This window comes from Phoca vitulina, unplaced genomic scaffold, assembly GCF_004348235.1.
Source record: "Phoca vitulina isolate PV1807 unplaced genomic scaffold, GSC_HSeal_1.0 scaffold2, whole genome shotgun sequence".
Lineage (NCBI taxonomy): Eukaryota > Metazoa > Chordata > Mammalia > Carnivora > Phocidae > Phoca > Phoca vitulina.
In genome coordinates, this window is record NW_022589705.1 from 32,593,533 (window position 1) to 32,614,817 (window position 21,285).

A 21,285-nucleotide genomic window follows, 5' to 3' on the forward strand; every position below is an offset into this window, starting at 1 on the left:
AGAGCTGAATGTCAGCCAGTCTTTAGTACACATCGGGCTGTTTGGAGTTTTATTTCATATCAATTCAGTAACCTCAAGGTGAGCCCTGGATGCTAGCCGTGACTTGTTTCCAACTCTATAAATGTATGCCAACTCACCAATTCTCAGGGTAGAGCTTCTTTCCTTTTTTTCTCTTTTTCAGTGGGGTCAACACACATATTGTCCCTGCACATCGAGCTGGCAGAAAACTAGTGCCTTGATTCCTCAAAACGATCTCTTAGGACAATCTTGTTCTCTCTTTGCAATAGTCACATTATTATTTTTTCAATACCAGTCTCTGGCGCCCCTGGTAACTAACAGTCAGGTCAGTTTCCATATGTAATGGCTCCCGCTCGGGCCATAAAATTTTGATATACTTAAACTAGTCTTTCACCAAAAGTTAGCAGTAAACAACTGGCCTATAAAGCTTTCCAAGAGGCAAGAGAAGCCCCGCTCTGTTGCTATAATTATGACTTCTCTCTTCGTGATGACCCCTGAGGAATGTAGTTAAAAAGCAGAGATACCACCTTTCTATGTTTCTCCGTCTGTTTATTTTGCACAGTAAATTGCCAGCCCTGTGTTTGACAGAGGGGTAAAACACGGCTGTGCCTCTTCTCTGGAACTCTTGAGAATGCAGCAAAGCACATACCCTTTAATTCCAACATAATCAAGAATTTACTTCCCACAAACTACATTTCATCTCCTCCCCCTCCTCACGTGGTTGTTGGTATTTGGAATAGTTGCAAGTTGTTTGAGAATGTGCTTGCATCAACAAAATCGGCAATTTATTTCTGCACACAGGGCAGAGACAGAGAAATGGGAATTCCGGTGAAGTTAACGGGAAGTCTACCTGTGGCAGAATTGTTCTTCTGGGCTGTGACGCTGTTACTCGAAGTATGCTTAATTAGGCATCACGTCATAACAACAAGAGGCCCCAATCGCCAAAGTGGCAGGCCAGGTGACGAGGATTCTAGCATCATGTTGTGTGGCTCAGAACCTTCCCGGCTGAGGGAAATGGAACTTTTCTCAGTACTTGAGGCCCTGTTTGGCCGTATCAGTTAAGCAATTGTGCCTCTGAATGGCATTGAGTGGAGCAAGTTCCTTCCTCAGGGGAATTTAGGAAATGGAATAATTGATTGTGCTCTAGTCGTCATGTGCTCAGAGACTGTTGAGATGCTAATTAATGCACACATCTGCAACCATCAGTTCAGTTGTATTCAACAGATACTTGCTGAGTTTTTTTTATCCTCTGTACCACAGACCAGCGTTATGGGCTGAATACCCAAAGCTGAAGGAAGTCCGGTCTTACTCCTGTCTCAGTGCAGATTCTGTGGGAGGAGGAAGGGCTGCTCACAGATCATGTGAAGGCAGTGTGGCAAACTCAGTGATAGCCCGGGGTATGACACAGGGTAACGCGGGATCAGGGGTGCCTGCCCTGTCCACAGGGGGTCGGGGAGGTCAGGAAGGCCTCAGGGCAGGAGGAGCTGCTGGAACTGGATCTTTGAAAGGGAGTAGGGTTTAGGGAAACAATGAAGGCAAAGACTGGGAGGCATGAAACAGCATGGAGTCCCAAGCAGTCTGAATTGCTAGTGATTAGAGAGTGAGATAAAGAGTGGAGCAGGGATGTCTGCCTTTAACTCGGGTCATGATCCCAGGGTCCTGGAATCGAGTCCCACATCGGGCTCCTTGCTCAGTGGGGAGCCTGCTTCTCCCTCTGCCTGCCGCTCCCCCACTGCTTGTGCTCTGTCTCTCTCTCTCTGACAAATAAATAAAATCTTAAAAAAAAAAAAAAAAAAGAATGGAGCAGAGGGTAGAAAAGGCAGCAGAGACACATGGTTGCCACACTAGGGAGGTGAAGTGGTCTGCCATAGGTAGTGGTTGGGGGTGGGGGATTCAAACTGAGGTGAGTGACTAGTATGGTTTAGTTTGTGTTTAGCAGCTTGGGTGGAATGGATTTGAGAAGAAAGACTGAGGGAGAGGATGAGCGACACTGCAGTGGTCCAGGAGAGAGCTGACGAGGACGTGGGGAAGGACAGCAGGAGAGGACAGGGAATGCGAGGACACAGGAAGCTCAGGGGAGAGTCCAGGCTGGACATGGAGACGTGGGGATCTTTCCCACGTAGGCTGGGGCTAAGGCCAGATTCAGCACACACACAGAGTGTGTGCAGTAGGAAGAACAAGAAGCTAAGCTCAGTCCCCTGGGGGATACAGCATCTTTGAGTGGATAGAGGAAGAGAATGCCAATGAAGGAGACCGGGTGAGAAGAAGAATGAGAATCAGCTACGCGTGGTGTGACAGAAGCCAGGGGAGCAGAGTTGGCCCTGTTGTCACAATGACGCTGAATCTTCCCATCTGGCACGGTCCTGTGAAAGCTGGGAGAAATTTAGTAATTCGACAAATATTCACCGAGTACCAATTATGTGTTGTGCACGTGATCTTTTACGGTATTTTTAACTTCTAACTTTCCTAAGATGGACTTGCAAATGACCAGCAAAATATAAGCTACCAAATCGGTTTGTTAGATTCCACTCCGTCAAGTATTTCTCTGCTATTTTGCTTTTGCCCCATTGTTGTTTTGCCTTTATTTCCACTTCTAACTTACTATTTTTTTACACAGTGCAAAAAAAGACAGGGACTTCCATCTGAGCATGGCATTCAGAAGGGCGACGGCAGAGATGGTGACTGCTTGCAGAATAAATGCGATAGAATGAGAAAAGCATTTGTTTTTTCCATTCCTCAAAGTGAGGAGGCTGGACTGTGTGGGAAGAGATGTGAGTGTTCCTCACTGTTTAACGCGAAGATGGCTCTTCATTAGAGAGCTCTCCTCTGTGTGTGTGTGCATCTAGTTCCCATAATGGTCAGTGTGAATGTGTCCTATTCTTTCCACATTGTCCTGTGCACACCTACACTTAATACCTGCTGAGTACCTGACATGAGGCACTGAGACCCAATGTACTTAGGCCAACCTTCGTGTCAGACTAGTGAATTTTGCTTCTGGTTATCATCTCCTAATATGGCAGGAGAGAACTGAGCTATATATAGGCAGTCAGGGATGTTTGATTATTTCAGTAGTTGGTTTTTATCCCTTGGCGTGTCCAAGCTGCACATTAAAGTCAAAGAATCATCACAGGTGTGTTGATCAATGAGACCAGTCCTTCTTTAGTCAACAGACTTTTGCTGAGCAACTTGTTAGGCCCACACCCGGAGCTGGGGTAACAAAGATGGATTAGCTTTACTTACGGCCTTTGAATTATTCATCGTCCAGTAAGATAGTTCATATATGTCAGCCTTCTTTGTCAGCTCTTAAGTTCCTTCCCTTTACCACCTGGCCCTTTAGATCTCATACATCTCAATGTGCAGATAAAAGCAAGAGGCAAATCTGCTCACATGAAAAGCACAGCATCTGTTGTAGGCAGTTGCTGGTCTCTGCCATGGCATCCTTGTTTTGGGGACTGATTTCAGCTCCCTTCAGACTTTTTTTTCTTGCACAGCTCCTGGCTCTGTTCTCTGAGTTGGCGGGCCCCAAACTGCCACGGATGAGACATTCTCGGCTTCTGTCATGGCCTCACAGGACCCTCCGCTGGGAGAAGTGAGTGGAAAGATTCATATTCCTATACAAACATTAACATCAGTAATCGTACATCAAATGCCAAGATCACTGCATTTGAGCACTTGTAATTTCACGGTGACCAATATCTTATTAATTAGTAAAAGACTTGTTTAATGTAATATTCTCAGCAATATGCCCCGTCCTCCTTCTAGCTAACTGTTTATGTATATGGATTTGTTTTTATGGTAAAAAAATCTTATAATTACATTCTTTTCATACTCTCAAAATACCATTTGGCTTAAAGAACTGATGTTTTCTCTGGTAACTTCCACATGGCATCTGCTCAAACTACCCTTCAAATTACTGCATTAATTTGCTAAATGTTTATCTCTTTGCACTTGCCTTGTGGAAACCGATCTTTTACTAGTTCTCTTTCCCCTACATCAGCAAAACCTCAGCCTGTTCCATCTGGCATTATCATTGTTTTCCACTTGGCAATATGGTGTAGTGGTTATGAGCATGGGCATTAGAGTCCATGAGGTCTGGGTTTGAGTCCTAGTTCTAGAACCTTCTAGACATGCACTCATGAACAATTTATTTCAACTCTCTTTGCTAGGCTTTCCATATGTAAAACAGTAAACTAAAGTTAACCATCTTATAGGGCTATTGTAATGTGAGGAGCACAGTGTCTGGTCCAGAATAAATGTTCAATAAAATTTTTTTTTCCTGGTTATTGTTACAATTTTCTTGGCATAGCGATAAGCACACAGGCATTGAAACTGGATGCACTTGTTCGAACTATGTCACTGGACAAGCTGGCTGCCTTTTTGGGTCTCAGTTTCCTCCTCCGTTAAATAGAAATAGCAATACCTTACAGTGATGACATGCTTTTACAAAAATTAATTGAGATAAAATATATAAAAAATAAATCTGGCATGCTAAAGTGATAAATATAGCTTCTCAAATCTTGTCATGGATTTCTGCCTTGACTCAATCCCCACACCTAAAGCATCCCTCCTTGTCATCAATCACTACCATCTACAAGAATATTAGTACCAAAGAAGGTTTTAGTAGATGTAAAAATACGATCTTCTTGACTGGTGTTATATTCCTTTATTAATCATGGATCCTTTTTCTAGTTACTTCTCCCTACTTACATGTATAAATGTTTTAATAAAGAATATTTTATCTCTTAGTACCCTACAGAGCTTATGCTATCGCAGTTGCTTACGTTAAAGCACTGCTGGGCATGAGTCAACGCACACTCGCATTCATTCACTCATTCAGCAATATTCGTTGTACATCTACTATGTCTTAGGCTGTGCTCTAGGTGTTTGGAATAATCAATAAACTAAACAAACATATTTTTCTTTTTTTAAAGAAAGGTTTTATTTATTCATTTGAGAGAGAGAGTGGGAGAGCATGCACAGGAGCAGCGAGGGGCAGAGAGAACACGGAGATGGACATAGGGCTGGATCCCACAAACTCAAGATTATGACCTGAGCCAAAACCAAGATTTGGATGCTTGACTGTCTGAGCCACCTAGGTGCTCCCAGACATGTCTTTCTTTATGAAACTTCTATTCCAGTGAGGGAAGACAAACAGAAAAAAAAACAATAAACAATTATAAATGTAAATTATATAGAATGTTAGCAGTTATATTGATAAGTTTTATGAAAAAAAGAGTAAGGCACATGAAGGGGATTGGGACTCTGAGGTGAAGTTGCAATTTTAAATAGGGTAGTTAGAAGTGACCTCACTGAGATGATATTTAGACAAACATTTGAGATAAAAGTTACTCAGAAGCAATTTGAAGAGAGTACTATACTTTTTCTGAGTAAAACCTCAGTACTTTAAAAAAAAATTTTTTATTTATTTATTTTTGAGAGAGAAAGAGTGAGCAAACAGGGGAAGAGGGAGAGGGAGAGAAGCGGACTCTGCACTGAGTGCAGAACCCAACTTGAGGCTCCATCCTATGACTCTGAGATCATGACCTGAACCAAAATCAAGAGTCAGATGCTTAATGGATTGAGCAACCCAGGTGCCCAAAACCTCAGTACTTCTGACTTGATTGCTTTATCCTTCCATAAACCCTGCTCTGCCTTTGCCTTTGTTGGATGTCATTGTAGCACCCTCGCCTCCTTCTGGTCTCCTTGTCCCCAGCATTGGTTCTAATTGGCAGTCCCACACTGTCACAGTGATATTCCAAAGGACATTTGATATTTGCCACAAATAATATTCCAAAACTATATATTGAACTGTGTAACCTTCCTCCTCAAGGGATGCAGTGGCTCTCTATTTCTCTTTGGGGCCATACTTCATCTACTCTGGGCCTCCTGCTCTTTACACCTCTTTGCCTTTGCCATTATTCCCATCAGAAATACTTTGTCCTACATTTCATGCTTATTAGAAATTGTACTCATCTTTCAGGTCCCAGCTCTAATGCTATCTTGTTCATGGAGCCTTCTTATGCCTTCCAAGTGAAGTCTGTTGTTTCATGCATTTCTCCATTTCCTATGCCCTGAATGCTATATGGTTAGTGGGTTGGATGGCTGCCTTCTCTTAAAATTGTCAGGTCTACAGAAGATGGTCCTTACTTATTGTAGGATCTTCTCAGTGTAACACACTCCTTGGTCCACTGGAGAAAACCCTGCTTTCTTGAATTAATCAAATTGGACAAGCCACCTACCAACTTTGATCCCCAGTTTCCTCATCTTAAAATGGGTTAAAAACACATTTATGTGAGGAATAAATAAGGATTAAATGAGATTACATGAGATAATGTCCCATTATTTGAATACTTCTTGTGGTGGTTGGCATGTAGCCTGCCTCCCATAAATATCCTATGACTCTGGTTTTGTTTTCTAGATTGTCTTTTAGTAATAACAGGGTTCTGTCACCTACCTTTGTCCTTCTTTTCATTGCATAATGGTGTCATAATTGTCCCCATTCTTTCTCTTTTCCACAATGTCATATAATCAGAATTGTATAGTATGTAGACTTTTTAGATTGGCTTCTTTCATTTAGCAGTGTGTATTTACGATTCCCCCATATCTTTTCATGGCTTGATAGCTCATTTCTTTTTGGCACAATAAGTTTTAATATAATACATTTCTAAAAAATACTGTCTTGACCCAATTTTGAGCCCATGGCTAGAGAGACCATTCTGTTCCCATTATTGAGCAGTTGGTTAAATCCCTAGTCATCTCACTTATTAGGCTCTCACACTCTGGACCAGGTACCAGACAACCACGGAGAGCCCCTATGTCCCAGAGCCAGCTGAAATTATTCAAAGTAGTAGGTATGTATTAAAATGATAGGTTAAAGGATATTGACTACTAACACCACTCTTGCCACTTACCAGATGTTAATCAATCAACCAATCAATCAGTGAAATATTTATTAGGCACCTAATATTTTTTTTAGACACTGCAGGAAATAACAAAAAAGTAAAAGGATGGTCACTAATTCCAAGGTATTTATAGCCTATTTCGAGAGATAATTTAAATAAAAATATAGTGCTGGCTTTGTTGTACTGACTATCAGTGCAATAGAAATTCAGGCAACAGGAGTTCATATGGATTACAGTCATTGAGGAAAGAGTCACAGTTGGATGGCATAAGGGGTGACCTAGGCCTGGAAGGTCAAGTAACTTATGGAAAGGTAGAAAAGAAGAAACGTAAGGCATCAGGTAGAGCACCTTTTTGTTAAGTACCTCAAGCATTGTAAACACAGCATTTATTACATTTATTATTACATGGCTAGCTCCTCAAGATGGCAAAGCAAGGAGCTCCTACAGAATAGTTGATTTGAAAGATCCAAAATACCCCAGTTCCTGTATAAAAATATCATTCCCACTGCTATAGGCTGAGTATCTGTGTTCTCCCCAAATTCATATGTTGAAATCCTAACTCCCATCGTGATGGTATTAGGAATTTCGTCCTTTGTGAGGTGATTAGATCGTGAGGATAGGGCCCGCATGAGTGAAATTTGTGTCCTTACAAAAGAGACTCCCGAGAGCAACCTTTCCCCTTATACCATGTGGGGACAAAGCAAGGAAACAGCCGTCTATGAACCAGGAAGTGGACTCTCAGCAGACACTGACTCTGTTAACAACTTGATCTTGAATTTTCAAGCCTCTAGAATTGTGAGAAATAAGTTTCTGTTGTTTAAGAGCTACCTAGTTTATGGTATTTTTGTTATGGCAGCCCAAATGGACTCATGGACTAAGGTCTATCTACTCCTACCAAACCAAACTATTTTGTTCATTTGGCTCTAGAAAACATTTAATCTTTAAGAGACATTAATTAAAAGAAAAATGCTTCTAAGGAGTGAATAGATGGTTATAACTTAAGTGTTCATCCATTCTTTTATGTAATATTTAATTTATTCTACAAGTATATATTGTGTCCCTACTCTATGTCAAGTATTATTCTGGATCATGGGTATAAAAATGAGTAGGCTATATATAATTCCTGCCTCAAGTAGGTCAGAGTCAGTGAGAAGGACAGATACGTGTACGAATGATTACCATACAATGGGATTCATGCCATTTTACACATTAGAAAGGAGTGATGGGGGATTCGGGAGACTATGGAGTAGTGTGAGGCTGGAGCTGAGGATCAGAGTTGGTCATGTGGAAAAAAAAGGGGAGGAGGGTTTCTTCTTTTTTTTTCATTTTCCCCCCTGAACAATTCTCCACAAAGCCCTTAGGGAGGGCTGAATCTACGGAGTTGTCTTTTTTTTTTTTTGAGAGAGAGAGAGAGAGCGGAGTGGTGGGTCAGAGGGAGAGGGAGGGAGAGAATCTTAAGCAGCCCCCACACCCAGCATGGAGCCACAGGGAGCCTGACACAGGGCTTGATCTCATGACCCTGAGATCATGACCTGAGCGAAATCAAGAGTCAGATGCTTAACCGACCGAGCTGCCCAGGCACCCCCTACCAGTTGTCTCCAGGAGGTGAGAGGAAGCTTCTGTGGGCCTTCCAAACAGGCGGAGAAAAGTGTCCACACAGCTGGTCACAGCCCAGTTTGGGGTGTTAGAGTTAAAGCGAGGCAAGCAGGGCTGCCCACAGAAGTGTCTCCATGTGATGTCAGAGTTCAAGCACAGGAGGCAGGTGTCTGCAGGAGAAGACTGCAGTGGCCGCAGTAGAGATTGATCAGATAAGTAAATATATTCAGTATAATGTGAAGCAGATTTTCCACTGCTAGAAAAGGGAATTCCACACATGGGATTGGGAAAATGAAATTGAACACTATAGTGTTGTATTAGAATTGGGGTTTCAGTGTGAACTCATGATTTTCAATATGTGGAGAGAGATTCAGGAACAAATATAAGAGTATGCCTTGTTTTTGTTTGTTTGTTTGTTTTGTTTTGTTTTTGTTTTTGTTTTTGGTGTGTGTATATATATACTTCCCAGTCCTGTACACCGAGGGTCACAGACCTATAGCAACAAACATACCAAACACCCAGATCTTTGGCTGATTCAGTAGCTGGGCAGGAAAAGAACAAGATGAGTCTGCAAATTCTGGTTGTTTTGGAAGCACTGAGTTCAAAGAATGATGAGAACATGCCAAAAGGACACAGGATCCAGCTTGATTGGGGCTCTCACTGGCCAATCCTGGGACAACGTGAGGATCAAAACAAATAACACTGGTAACAGATTATATACAACCTTTTGAATAAACTAGGAATCTGTGTACTCATGCTGATATATGTAACTGAATGAATACATTGAAAGTTTGATGAGGAATGGGACAACTGTGTAGGTTGAATCATTCCTCACAAAATACTTACTAATTAGAAAAGGAAGAAAAATCACTTTTCAGTGGAGAAGCCTGGCAGAAACCACTTTAATTAAGTAATCAATGGTAACATCATCAGGAGTAAGAAAAGCCCAAATCATGTGCAGCCTGATTATATATCATTTCTCTGATATTCTGGCCCAAAGTGTAAAAACCTGACTCTTACCAGACAAAGATAAAGGGAGTTCATTCCTCAAAACTGTCCTGGAATCTTTGAAAGTGTCGAGGTCATGGAAGTCAAGAAAACACCCAGGAACCATTCCACGTTGAAGAAGGCTGTAACAACTACATGTATATTTCATGATTCTGACTGGACTCTTCTGCTCTAAAGGATGTTTTTCGGAAACAGGAAACTTGAATGGGATCTGTGGAGTAGATGGTAGTAATGTATCAGTGTTAATTTCCTAATTTTGATGATTGTATTTGATAATATAAGAGAAATATATTGAGAATTTGAAAAATGATATAGGAGATTTATCTGTGTTTATAGGACGTATAAACTCTAGTACTTAGGGATTCAGGATATCCTGTTAGCAACTTATTTTCAAATGGTTTAGGGAAAACAACTCTTTGTACTCTATGTACAAATTTTCTATGAGTTTGAGATTATTTAAAAAAAGGGTTGGGGAGAGAAGCACCTATGGAGAGGCCTACACATGTTATCAGCTACCATGTTATTGGGGGCTTCTTGGACAGTGCATCGAGAACACAGCTCTGGAAAACACAGCACCAGGGAGATTTGCTCATGATGGCTCCAAATACACAGCTGGGGTGGGAGATCTAGGGTCGTGGAGTCCAGGCCTGGCTTTGCAATTCAAGGTGGAATGTCTTTAGAGAAAGCACCTACTTCCTCTGGATGGCTCTTTCCTCATCTGTAAAATGAGAGGTTGACAGAGCTCCCTTTCAGCTCTCAACTTCAACACGGTGATTCCAGTTTTTAATGTATTATAGCTCACCACTGGCTCTGTGGTGGTCTTTGTTCCAAAGTTCTCCATTCTCTGTATCTAGCTATCCCAGGGAGGTCTCTGACTAATGTGGGGCTGCCTGGTTTGGCAGTTTGGTCACCTTGGCCTGATTTCATCCTCCTCAGGCAGGAGGATTAGTGTCTCTGACATGCAGAACTCCAGGAAGGGAGCACACCCTGGTCTAATAGTACAGTGATGGCCTTCGAGTATAAATCCATACTCTCTTCTGGTGTGAATAATTCCAGCAGCATGACTTGAGGTTCAATGGGGTACTGGCCACGGAGAACATTTCCTTGGAGGGCCTCCAAATATTAACTCCGGAGATGCTGGTGGAACCAGAAGGTGGCGAGCCAGATGGGCAGCACTGGTCCATGAAGGGATTCTCATCTCCCCACACTCAGGCCTGAGTTTCATAACTCATGAGGAAGCTTTAGCAACCTCTGCCTCTGTCCACGCACATGCCAACCACACATAAAAATCAGTCATTCCAGTTGACAGTTTGCCAAAGGAAATTAATATGCTGTAGTGTGCTGAGAATGCTCTCTACTTAATAATAACCAGACTTAAGAGAATGAGAACAAGATGCAAGACTACTGAAAAATAAAGGGCAATAAATGGTATGTCATATTTTTTCATATCGTGTAAATTTCCAAATTCCAAAGGCAGTAGATTTTATATACAATTTAACTGGGGATCTTTCTGGTCGGTATTTGTTTTTAAGAATTAGTGATGTGTCAGGGAGACTTGGTTGCTTCAGAATGAACACCAGCAGGATTTAGAAATTTCTTTGTCAAATTATCCCAGTGCCTGGCACAAAATTGATGTTCAATAAGCATTCGTTGAATGAAGGCATAAAAGAAAGCATTAACCAGTGATGATGATATTCATGGAGGTGGACTCAGGCTGCTGACTATGATTTAAAAACATTTTGCAATTTAGGTTCTCTGTAGAATTCCAAAGTAGGTAGAGATTTAATAAGAATTGGTTAAAACTAACAATGAATGTTTCCTGCATGAAAGGGAGAGCTTGATGTGAGAGGTCTTTTTTTCATCAGCTGGAATTCTGTTTCCCTTTTTATTTATTGGGTTCCAGGTAAAAGAGTTTTGGGGATATTTCCTCCTCTACACCCCACCCCTCTCATCCAGCAGGTGAGGGCACTGTAAACTAAATGATGCTTTTTTATGTGTGCACTGAGATTTCTCTGCAGCTTGGTCCTGCCACAGGGAGATGGCTTGTTTATAAACCCTGGGTGATGAATAGCCCAAGATTTATTTTTACATTTATTTAGGACAATCTTCTCACTGTTGCTGTGCCTACTCCATCAGTATAACTAGATGTTGCATAAAAAAGCACACGCTTTGGGGAAAAAGTAAAAAGCCTGATCTTAAATGTCTGCTCTGTCACTCACCAATTGCATGACCTTGGACTAGCTATTGAACATATCCGAGCCTCATTTTCCTCACAGGGTTGTTGTGCCAGTTAAACAAGATCACATTTGTGTGGAGCCTGGTGCCTCATAGGCCTGCAGTGTTAATTTCCTCCTAGTAAATTTCCTGCAGACCCACTTTGCTTCCCATCACCCTGGCTTTCTCCTTTCATGCCTGTCCTTCCCTCTTCCCCTTCTCGCCTGGCCCTAATCTGAGGTGAATAAATAATCACCAGCTCACTCTGCAGTTGGACCATTCCTGTGTTACTCCATCAGTGTCTCCTTGTCCATCTCAGAGGGGAGGGAAGAGTTTGGGATTTCTGGAGGTGCCCCTGCTCACTTTATGCCAGAACAGAAGTCTGTTACTTTGTAGCATAATGGCTTCAGTAGAAACATGTAAACTTTCTGGGGTGCCTGGATGACTCAGTTGGTTAAGCATCTGCCTTCAGCTCAGGTCATAATCTCAGGTCCTGGGATCGAGCCCCAGGGCTCCCTGCTCAGCTGGAAGGCTGCTTCTTCCTCTCCCTCTTACCCTCTCCCTGGCTTGTATGCATGTGCTCTCTCTCTCAAATAAATAAATAAATAAATAAATAAATAAATAAATAAATACCTAAAAAAAAAAAAACATGTATACTTTTTAAGTTCATATTTATGATTTAAGTTCACATTCCTGCTCAATTCATATACCCCCACCTTAACATTTTCCCTCGGGGGCAGGTTTGAATTGCCTTGGCTCAGTTTCTGTGTGTGCTGAGGGTGGAGACACCAGCAATCAGTGCAGTTGACATTCAGTACCACGGTCACCTCCAAACCGCTAAGTGGCTGTCACCTATCATTAGTATCATTAGATATTACGGTCTGTTTCGTTATTTATTATTATTTTTTGCTGAAGTATACTTAGCACACAGGGTTGCTTTAGTTTCAGGTGTACGACACAGTGACTGGACACGTCTATACATTATGCCATGCTCACCACAAGTTATTATGGTCTATTTTTGAAACAGCAGCCAGAGTGGAGTGATTCTTTAAAATTTGTCAGATAATAAGTACTCTCCTGCTCAGTGTCATCCAGGGGCTTCCCATCTTACCTAGAATAAAAGTCAGAGCCTTCCTTGCATGGCCTAGACGCCCCTAAGAGACCTGGCTCGGTCTACTCTGCAACTCATCTCCTCATTTTCTCCCTTATTCACTGTGTTCCAACCCCACGGGCCTCTTCCCCATTTCCCCACCACACAGAAGTGAAGGTCCCACCTTAAGACTTTCCCTCTCATTGCTTCCCATGCCTGGATGCCCATCCCCCCACATAGCCATGTCATTCCAGTTTCTGCTTAAATATCACCTCTTCAGGGAGCACTTCCCCAACTACCCTGTCTATATTAGGGCCAGCTAATAAGCACTACTCCTTTCTGTCCCTTAATCAGCTTACTTTTTCTATACATACAACGTACATTTGTTATTTGTTCAAAGCTTGTCTTTCCCTCTGGAATGTAGGATCCCTAGAATGTAGGGATTTTATTTCCTTCACTGCAGTATCTCCAGAGCCTAGAATAGTGCCAGGCCTAGAGAAGGCCCTCAATAAATGTTTGGTGATTGAATGAAGAGAAGATTCATTTAAGATTAGCCCTGATAGGTTCCATGGTTTGGTTAGAGATGGACTGTGGAGATGCTTTTGCTCTAAAGACATCAAGATACTATGTCTCCATAATAAGAACAAGAACAACAATGTAATAGTTTCAATTTATTGAGCATTATGATGCCTTGCTCAGTAGGAATCTACAAGTTGTTTGTGATCATTCATGAGCTTATAATTTTATCACTTTGGTCTATGGAAAAATGTACAATAGTTTATTGTAAGGTTATTACAAAGAAAATGTGCAGTCTTTAAACTATTGTACTAAGATAGTGCATCATGAAAATTATGCTCTCATTTACTGATGTACACAGAACGTTGTGTCACAGAAGGTCCTCCTACAATTTTAGTCTTTTTCCCTAACACATGCTCCAACAGTCTGCCCTAATACCTCCTTCCCCCATCTCCTGCTGAACAAATCTAGACAAATCATCTGGGAGCATAAGTTTGGTTCCAAAACTTGAGTGCTAGGACAGGACAGGTCTGTTTCAAATGTGTATGGCCTTGAATAGGCCACTTAGTCTCTATGCCTCAGGTTCCTTATCCCTTAAAAGGGGAGAAAGATAATACCAATGTCAGGTATGAACATGTGATGAGTAAATGAGATAACATATAATGTGATTAGCATAAAGTGATCCCTCAACGATTGTTAACATTTTTTTAAAAAGGGACCTAAGTATTTGAGATTAAGAAAGTCAGTTCTTTCCCACCCCCCCCGCCAAAGTTCTTTTCTAACATGAGACAAAGAAATACTTTTCTTTAGGATATATATTTATTTTTTAAAGATCTTATTTATTTATTTATTTGACAGAAGAGAGAGAGCACAAGCAGGGGGAGTGGCAGGCAGAGGGAGAGGGAGAAGCAGTCTCCCTGCAGAGCAGGGAGCCCGATGCAGGGCTCGATCCCAGGACCCTGGGATCATGACCTGAGCTGAAGGCAGACGCTTAACCAACTGAGTCACCCAGGCACCACTAGGATGTATATTTAAAATCCTACCAGTCTGTAGAAATTCATACAGATTTGCCAGTATGCAAATGTAAGATGGTGGCAGACCTCTGCTCTCCAAAATGCCTTTTAACTCTAACGTACACTTGTCCTCACAGCTTTGACTATGGCTAGCTCCCTGACCCTAGCACCTCAGGTCTCAACCGTGGGGTGGAGTGAGTGACTCTTCAGAATTTGTTTTTGTAAGCCATTCTTCCTAGTTTTTTTCCCCTTGTTTGTTTTGTCTTTGCTTTTGCTTTTATTTTTAGCACCATTTGCACCAATTGCCCATAGGAAACCTGTTTCTCCCCTCTGAGTGGTGTGGGTGAAGTAGTCCCAGGAGCATGCCTCAGGAATGACTGGATTGCCTGTGCATGGGGTCAGTGGGAGAACTCCCTGGGAATGGATTCAGCCCATGGCCTTTTGTGTCCCTCACAGGGAGATACTAACAATTCCCTTTCTTCTCAACCACGTGCAAAAGCATGCATTACTGACCTCACCTAGGTACTAGGCCAATTACATTAGTATTCTCTTTATTTAGCATTGGCTTTTATTTGGAGGAAGAAATACATATTATTTCAAATGGTTAAACACACACACACACGAATGCCCACTCACATTCATACACACACACACACACACACACACACATCTGAGGCTAAAGAAGATGCCGAGAGAATAAAAAAGTAAGATAATCCAAGGACATATCCCTGAGATGATCCTGAGTCAACTTTTTGAGGCAAAAATTGCTGCGTATCAACACTTCGTGTCTCCAGGGGAGAGTTTACAGTCATAGAGGAAATGTGCACGCAGAAGTCCGCAGAAGCCCAGGTGTATATGTGTGTGGTTGCAGGGGCACCAGGATAAAGGGAGGACAAGGAGCAGATATTGCTCCAACAGAAATCTTTTCCTATTTCTTGCATATCCTCCCACTCACAATAAAATACACGTCTCCAAATTACACATCAGCTGTTTTCAGTGTCTGAGACCGAATGCCTAGGCTGTGATTTTTTTTTTTTTTTTTCCCAGCAGGAAACTAGGAAATGAGTCATAAAACATTAATACTGCCTTAAAATAACTTAGGTTAGGGTGATCCCAAGATGAACTCAGAGTTGAGCACCAGAGGGAAGGAAGCTGCAGCTCCAGAGGAGAAATTTCATTCAAGAGGACTCGCCCTTTTCCACAGAGGGTTCCGGGCCTGGCTTCTCCATGCTGGGTGGGCTGTGTCATGCTGAGTGGGAATCCTGGCTGCCTCACACATCTGTGGGGTGTTCGTCTTCTCAGAGACAGAAATAACTGCAGAAGGGAGGCAACCTCTTTTTTCTAAACAACAGGATTCTCACACATCAGCGGGGCCCGTCATAAAGTGTTTTTAAGTTTCCACCAAGCTTAAGCTCAACCAAATTTAGTACTTCGCTGATTTGGACACGCGACAAGGTAGGTGCAGCCAGGCTGACATATAGAGTGGTGGCTACGTGCACAGGTCTGGGAGGCAGACAGATCGAGGTTAGAGTCCTGGCTTTGCCTTTTATTAAGCTGTGCTCTTGAACAACTTCTTTACTCTCAGTTTGTTTTCTCTTCTGTAAAACTGGGAGAAGGGCAACTTTAAAGTAGTTTTGAGGATTAAATGAGGTAATGAATGCACAATAGCCCATGATTAAAAAGTAAAGTCACATTCCCTTCCAAAAATGAACCCTCGGCCCTCATCTTAGTGATTGTAGGAAGGCCGGTTTTCCATTGGATCCCCTTTCCCCAAGTTATTTCTGGGAATACCAGAAAAAATACAAGTCCTGCAAATTAATCCTGGTAGTTATTATTTCTCTGAAAGATGTCTGCTCCAGATACCCCCCTATAACCCCATGCCATTGCATACCTCACTTCTCTGAACTTGAATCAGTTAAAATGAAACCTCAGCTAGCCCATATAGTGCAAAAGGTGTCCCCACTAGATAGGGTCATGGCCTCCAGGAGATTAGTCCTTTGGATGAGTGAGAAAATGGTATCCTCTTTATCCAAATGCACTCAGCTTCATCTCAAGATTATGGTTTGTTGAGGGGTTCAGGCTGGATTTCAGGCCCCATCCCTCTTATTCTGTCAGATACTTTTGGGCAATAAAAAACTCAATACAACCATGACCCACAGGGCAATCCCTCGCTACATGTAATGGAAAATCCCAAAGTAATACTAGCTTAAACAAAATAATAGCTTATTTCCTGCTCATGCAAATGAAGTAGAACTTCTAGGACTGATTTGACCACTTGATAGTGTCATGAGAGCACTAGGTTCCTGTTTTTCTGTTCCACTATCCTCAGTATATGGCTTCCATCGTCAGGGTCATCTGATGGCCCATGATCGCCGTGGAGCTCACACTATTTTATCCAAGTCCTAAGTGGTAGGAAGGAGGAGGGGATGAAGTGGGCATGCCCATGTGCTTATAAGGATCATTTTGCATAAATCTTGTTGACGAAAAAATAATCATATGACACACGTGTCTGAAAAGGAAACAGAAATGTTAACTTATTAGCTGGGTACATGGTTATATGGTGATTCTATTATTGAGGAGGAGGGGAAAATGGATGTTGGAGGTAGGCAACTGGTAATTTCTCACTAGGTTTTTCTCCCAGTTCTACTTTGCTCTAAACATGGACCCAGTCACTCCCTTACCATTACCCCATCTACCAGCTCAAAACCATTGAGTCTTATTTGATGAAGTCTAACTGAATACAGAGAAGAATAAGAAAATAATACTACAGAGAGCTGAAGGCAGTTAAAGTGACCCATTAAGTGGGTTCTAGAGTCAGATTGCTTGTGTCCAAACACTGGCTGTATAATAATTCTTAGCTGGAAACATTCAGTAGCTTTTCCCAAAACTTTCTGGGATTCTGGTTTCCTAATCTGCAAAAAAATAGGGTTGATATGAATTAACATTCTAAGGGATATAAGAGCAGACAGGCTATGACATGCCTCTGGCTGTTAGTTTCTCACAGATACCGTTTATAAGAATGTTGGCATACCCTTCCATTCTGCAGTGATATTTATGAAGTCCTTCTTAATGTAAAAAGACCCACCAAGCCCTACTGCTTGCTGATCTTTACCCTTGGTTTGGTCTACTGTATCCTTGACTGGCCGGAAAACTTGCATTTGAGCGATTGAGTATAATTCTCATTCTTTGTGGCAAATTGAACACTTCATTTGCTTACCTTTGTTAGCTATTATGCATCAGAACTATTTGCCAAAAATAAATGGCAGGAAGAGAAAAACAGAGGAGTGAAGATTACAGAATGCGCTCTACTCTTTGAGAGTGTCTGCAGCATCCAACTCCCTTGTTCCTTGGCACCCCCAGCTCTCATGTATTATCCATACGGCAGTATGTGGACTATAGTGGATGGCCAATTAAATGCTTATGTTCTAAATTTTTTTATTTTGAGGAAAATATTTAATTTAATTTAATTTTTTTTAAGATTATTTATTTATTTATTTGACAGAGAGATTGAGAGAGCACAAGTAGGCAGAGCGGCAGGCAGAGGGAGAGGGAGAAGCACCCTCTCCGCTGAGCAGGGAGCCCGACATGGGGCTCGATCCCAGGACTCTGGAATCATGACCTGAGCTGAAGGCAGACACTTAACCGACTGAGCCACCCAGGCGCCCCTGAGGAAAACATTTTAGAGTAAAACAAATATAAGCCAGTATTGTGGCCAATAACATTAAGTCAGTTAGAAGTATATATAAAAATCACACTACTTGGTTAAGAGAAAGTCTTCAATAAATGTTCAGTGAAGGCGTAAAAATTATGATATACACTACTGCCAGTGGTAATTACTTTTGGGGTTTATAGGCTCTGACCCCCATTTGAAGGTCTTTGCTTTGCTCCCCACTGGCTTCCATGCAGGAGAGGTCCCACTCATCATGAGACTGTCTAGAAATCACAGTGCTTTTCACTTCAGACCCCCCACCCGTTTCAGTCCTCAGCATGAGATTGGGGTGTGAACACCTCCCCTCCCTCTGTCCAAGGCCATGTTGTTTCCCACCTGACAGTGGAAATTTGTATTTCCTTCAGGGAAGCTCCTAACCCCACCCAGATGCATGTTCTGAACATCATTGTCCTGACAAGACAATCAAGCTAAAAAGCTGAGAGTATATTGTTCAAAAAGTAGGCTTTTTCCAACTTAAGCAATGTTATGTGTGGGCTCTAAATTCAGTCTAAATCTATGTTTTGGAAACACATTTCTCAACATCTGCCAAGATATAGCATAGTTAAAGCTCAATCTAGTTTATATTGTAGAAATAAACAAGACATTCACTATCTTAGTTTCATGATCATTAAAATTTATGGCGACGTCCAGTTTTTTTTCTCCCAAAAAAACTATGGATAGGAACTTGCTTTGCATTATTAACAGTACATTTTCCTGGTAATAATCTCAACCTCCTACTCCCAATAGGATATTCCAAAGGTCTCTATCTGGAGAACGGAAAACTGTAAACCACTCCCACATTGAACTTCTATTGCTTGAAAAGAAAATAAAAGTTCCTCCTTTACTGCAGACCTCACTACACATATACAGATCTAGCTAGTGGTTAACATATAATAAGCACTAAAATAGTAGCGGTTGTTCCTACCTGCTTTTTTTCTAAAAAAAAAAAAAAAAATACTTTTCATTGCTTTGAATAAAGGGCTGATGTAAAATAAGGTTACAGTATTGTAAAATCAACATAATGTAAAAGAAGAGACCTATGTTAATTGCAAAAGACAGTACATTACTGTGAGTTTCCTTGTAGCCAGAACAAAGAAAGAAAACGTCAAGCTTTATAACTCAGAGATGTCTAAGCGCACTTATTCTTCACGGGAGCAATTTTTTTCCTGGCAGACCCTTCTAAAAGATATCTCTCCGATGGGATCTTTTATAAATGGTACTGAGAGGCATAGTATTTAGTGTCCTTGAAAACAGATTTACCAAATTTTTACTAACAGGTTTCAGATGGCTATTTCTTGTAAGAACCGAGAAAAGCTAAAGGCACAGGGCTTTCGTACAACTTAAGACAATTCTAAGGGCAGCTAGGCTGATGTGGAGGTCAGCCTGGACTGAGGGATAGACACAAAAATGCCTCAGGGAGTAGAGAGATGTGAGGCCTGTGCTTTAGGTTTGCTTCCCCAAATCTTCCTTCCTCTCAGAGTATGGTGGCCGTTTGAGGATGAACTGTCTGTGTATTACTTTCAGGGGGTGTGATAAAGACCAAAGGAGTAATTGACAGAGTTGAATTTGACCTTTGGAGGTATCTTTTTCTGAACAAAATTTTGCTGAGTGCATTGAAATACATAGATAATGTTTATAATGAAAGGCAAGTTTATCTTTTCAAGTTTTTTTACTGTAAAAATACAATACAGAAAATTGGTTAATAAAGAAAAACTTACTTACACTCTTATAACCTTAATATGATTACTGTGGTGATTTTAAAATATATCCATAAATTCTTTGATAATCCTCCTTTCAAAAGATATAAGCTAATTCTTCCCTTTAGGTGAGGGCTGGACTTAGTGACTTGATTCTAACAAACAGAATGTGGTGATAATGTGGGGCTTCCAAGCCTTGGTCATAGGAAGCATGTGGCTTCCTCCTTGCTCTTGAACCATTTACTCTGGGGGAAGACAGCTGCCATTTTGAAAGGACATTCAGGGAGCCCTATGGAGAGGTCCACTTGGTGAAGAATTGATAGTTCCTGCCAAGAGACAACAAGGAACTGAGGCCGCCCACCACCAGCCATGTGATTGAATCTTTTTGGCAGATCCTTGAATCTCAGTCAAGCTTTCAGATAGCTGCAGTACTAGACGACAGCTTGACTGTGACCTGTGTGATTTGTATTTTTACTCTGTTTATTAGTGTTTTTTTATGCACAGTTTTTAATTTTCATAAAGTCCAATTTGTTTATTTTTTCTTTTGTTACTCTTGTCTTTGGTGATATCCAAAAAATCATTGCCAAATCCAATTTCATGAAGCCTTTGCCCTGTATTTTCTCCTAAGAATTTTGTGTTTCAGGTCATTTGGGGACCAACTCAAATGGCCCGTTTGAGTCACTTTTTGTGTATGGTGTAATGTAAGAGTCTAACTTCATTCTTTTACATGTGGATAGCCAGTTTTCCCAGCACCATTTGTTGAAAAGACTGTCTTTTCACCATTGAATGGTTGGGGTATCCTTGTTGAACATCATTTTTTTTTTTAAAGATTTTATTTACTTATTTTAGAGAGAGAGAGCATGCGTGAGTGGGGAGAGGGACAGAGGAAAAGAATCTCAAGCGGACTCCCGGCTGAGCATGGAGCCTGTCATGGGGCTCTATCTCATGGCCCTGAGATCATGACCCCAAGCCAAAATCAAGGGTCAGATACTTAACCAACTGAGCCACCCAGGCGCCCCTGAACATCATTTGACCGTATATATGAGGGTGGATTTTTGGACTGTTCTATTCCTTTGGTCTGCATGTGTGTCTTTGTGCAAGTACCATCCTATTTTGATTGCTGTAGCTTTATAGTAAGTTTTGAAATTAGGAAGTGTGAGTTCTCTAGCTTCTTCCTTTCTAGGATGATGAGATACCATATGAATTTTAGGATGAATTTTTCTATTTCTACAAAAAACATCACTGGGACTTGGTAAGGATTACATTATGTCTGGAGATTGCTTTGGGTAGCATCAAAATCTTAACAATGTTAAGTCTCCCAATCCATGAACGTGGGATATCTTTCCATTTAATTGTCTTCTTTAATTTCTCTTAGAAATGCTTTATAGTTGTCATTGTGCAAATCTTTCACCTCCTTGGTTAGTTAATTCCTAAGTATTATTCTTTTTGATGCTTTTATAAGTAAAATTATTTTCTTAACTTCGTTTTCTAGATTGTTCATTGCTAGTGTATAAAAATGCAA

General features: G+C 41.3%; 1 pseudogene; it reads left to right on the plus strand.

Moving 5' to 3' along the window:
- The first annotated feature begins 2,350 nt into the window (after positions 1-2,350).
- Positions 2,351-21,285, plus strand: part of LOC116626540 — a 35,873-nt pseudogene continuing 16,938 nt past the window's right edge.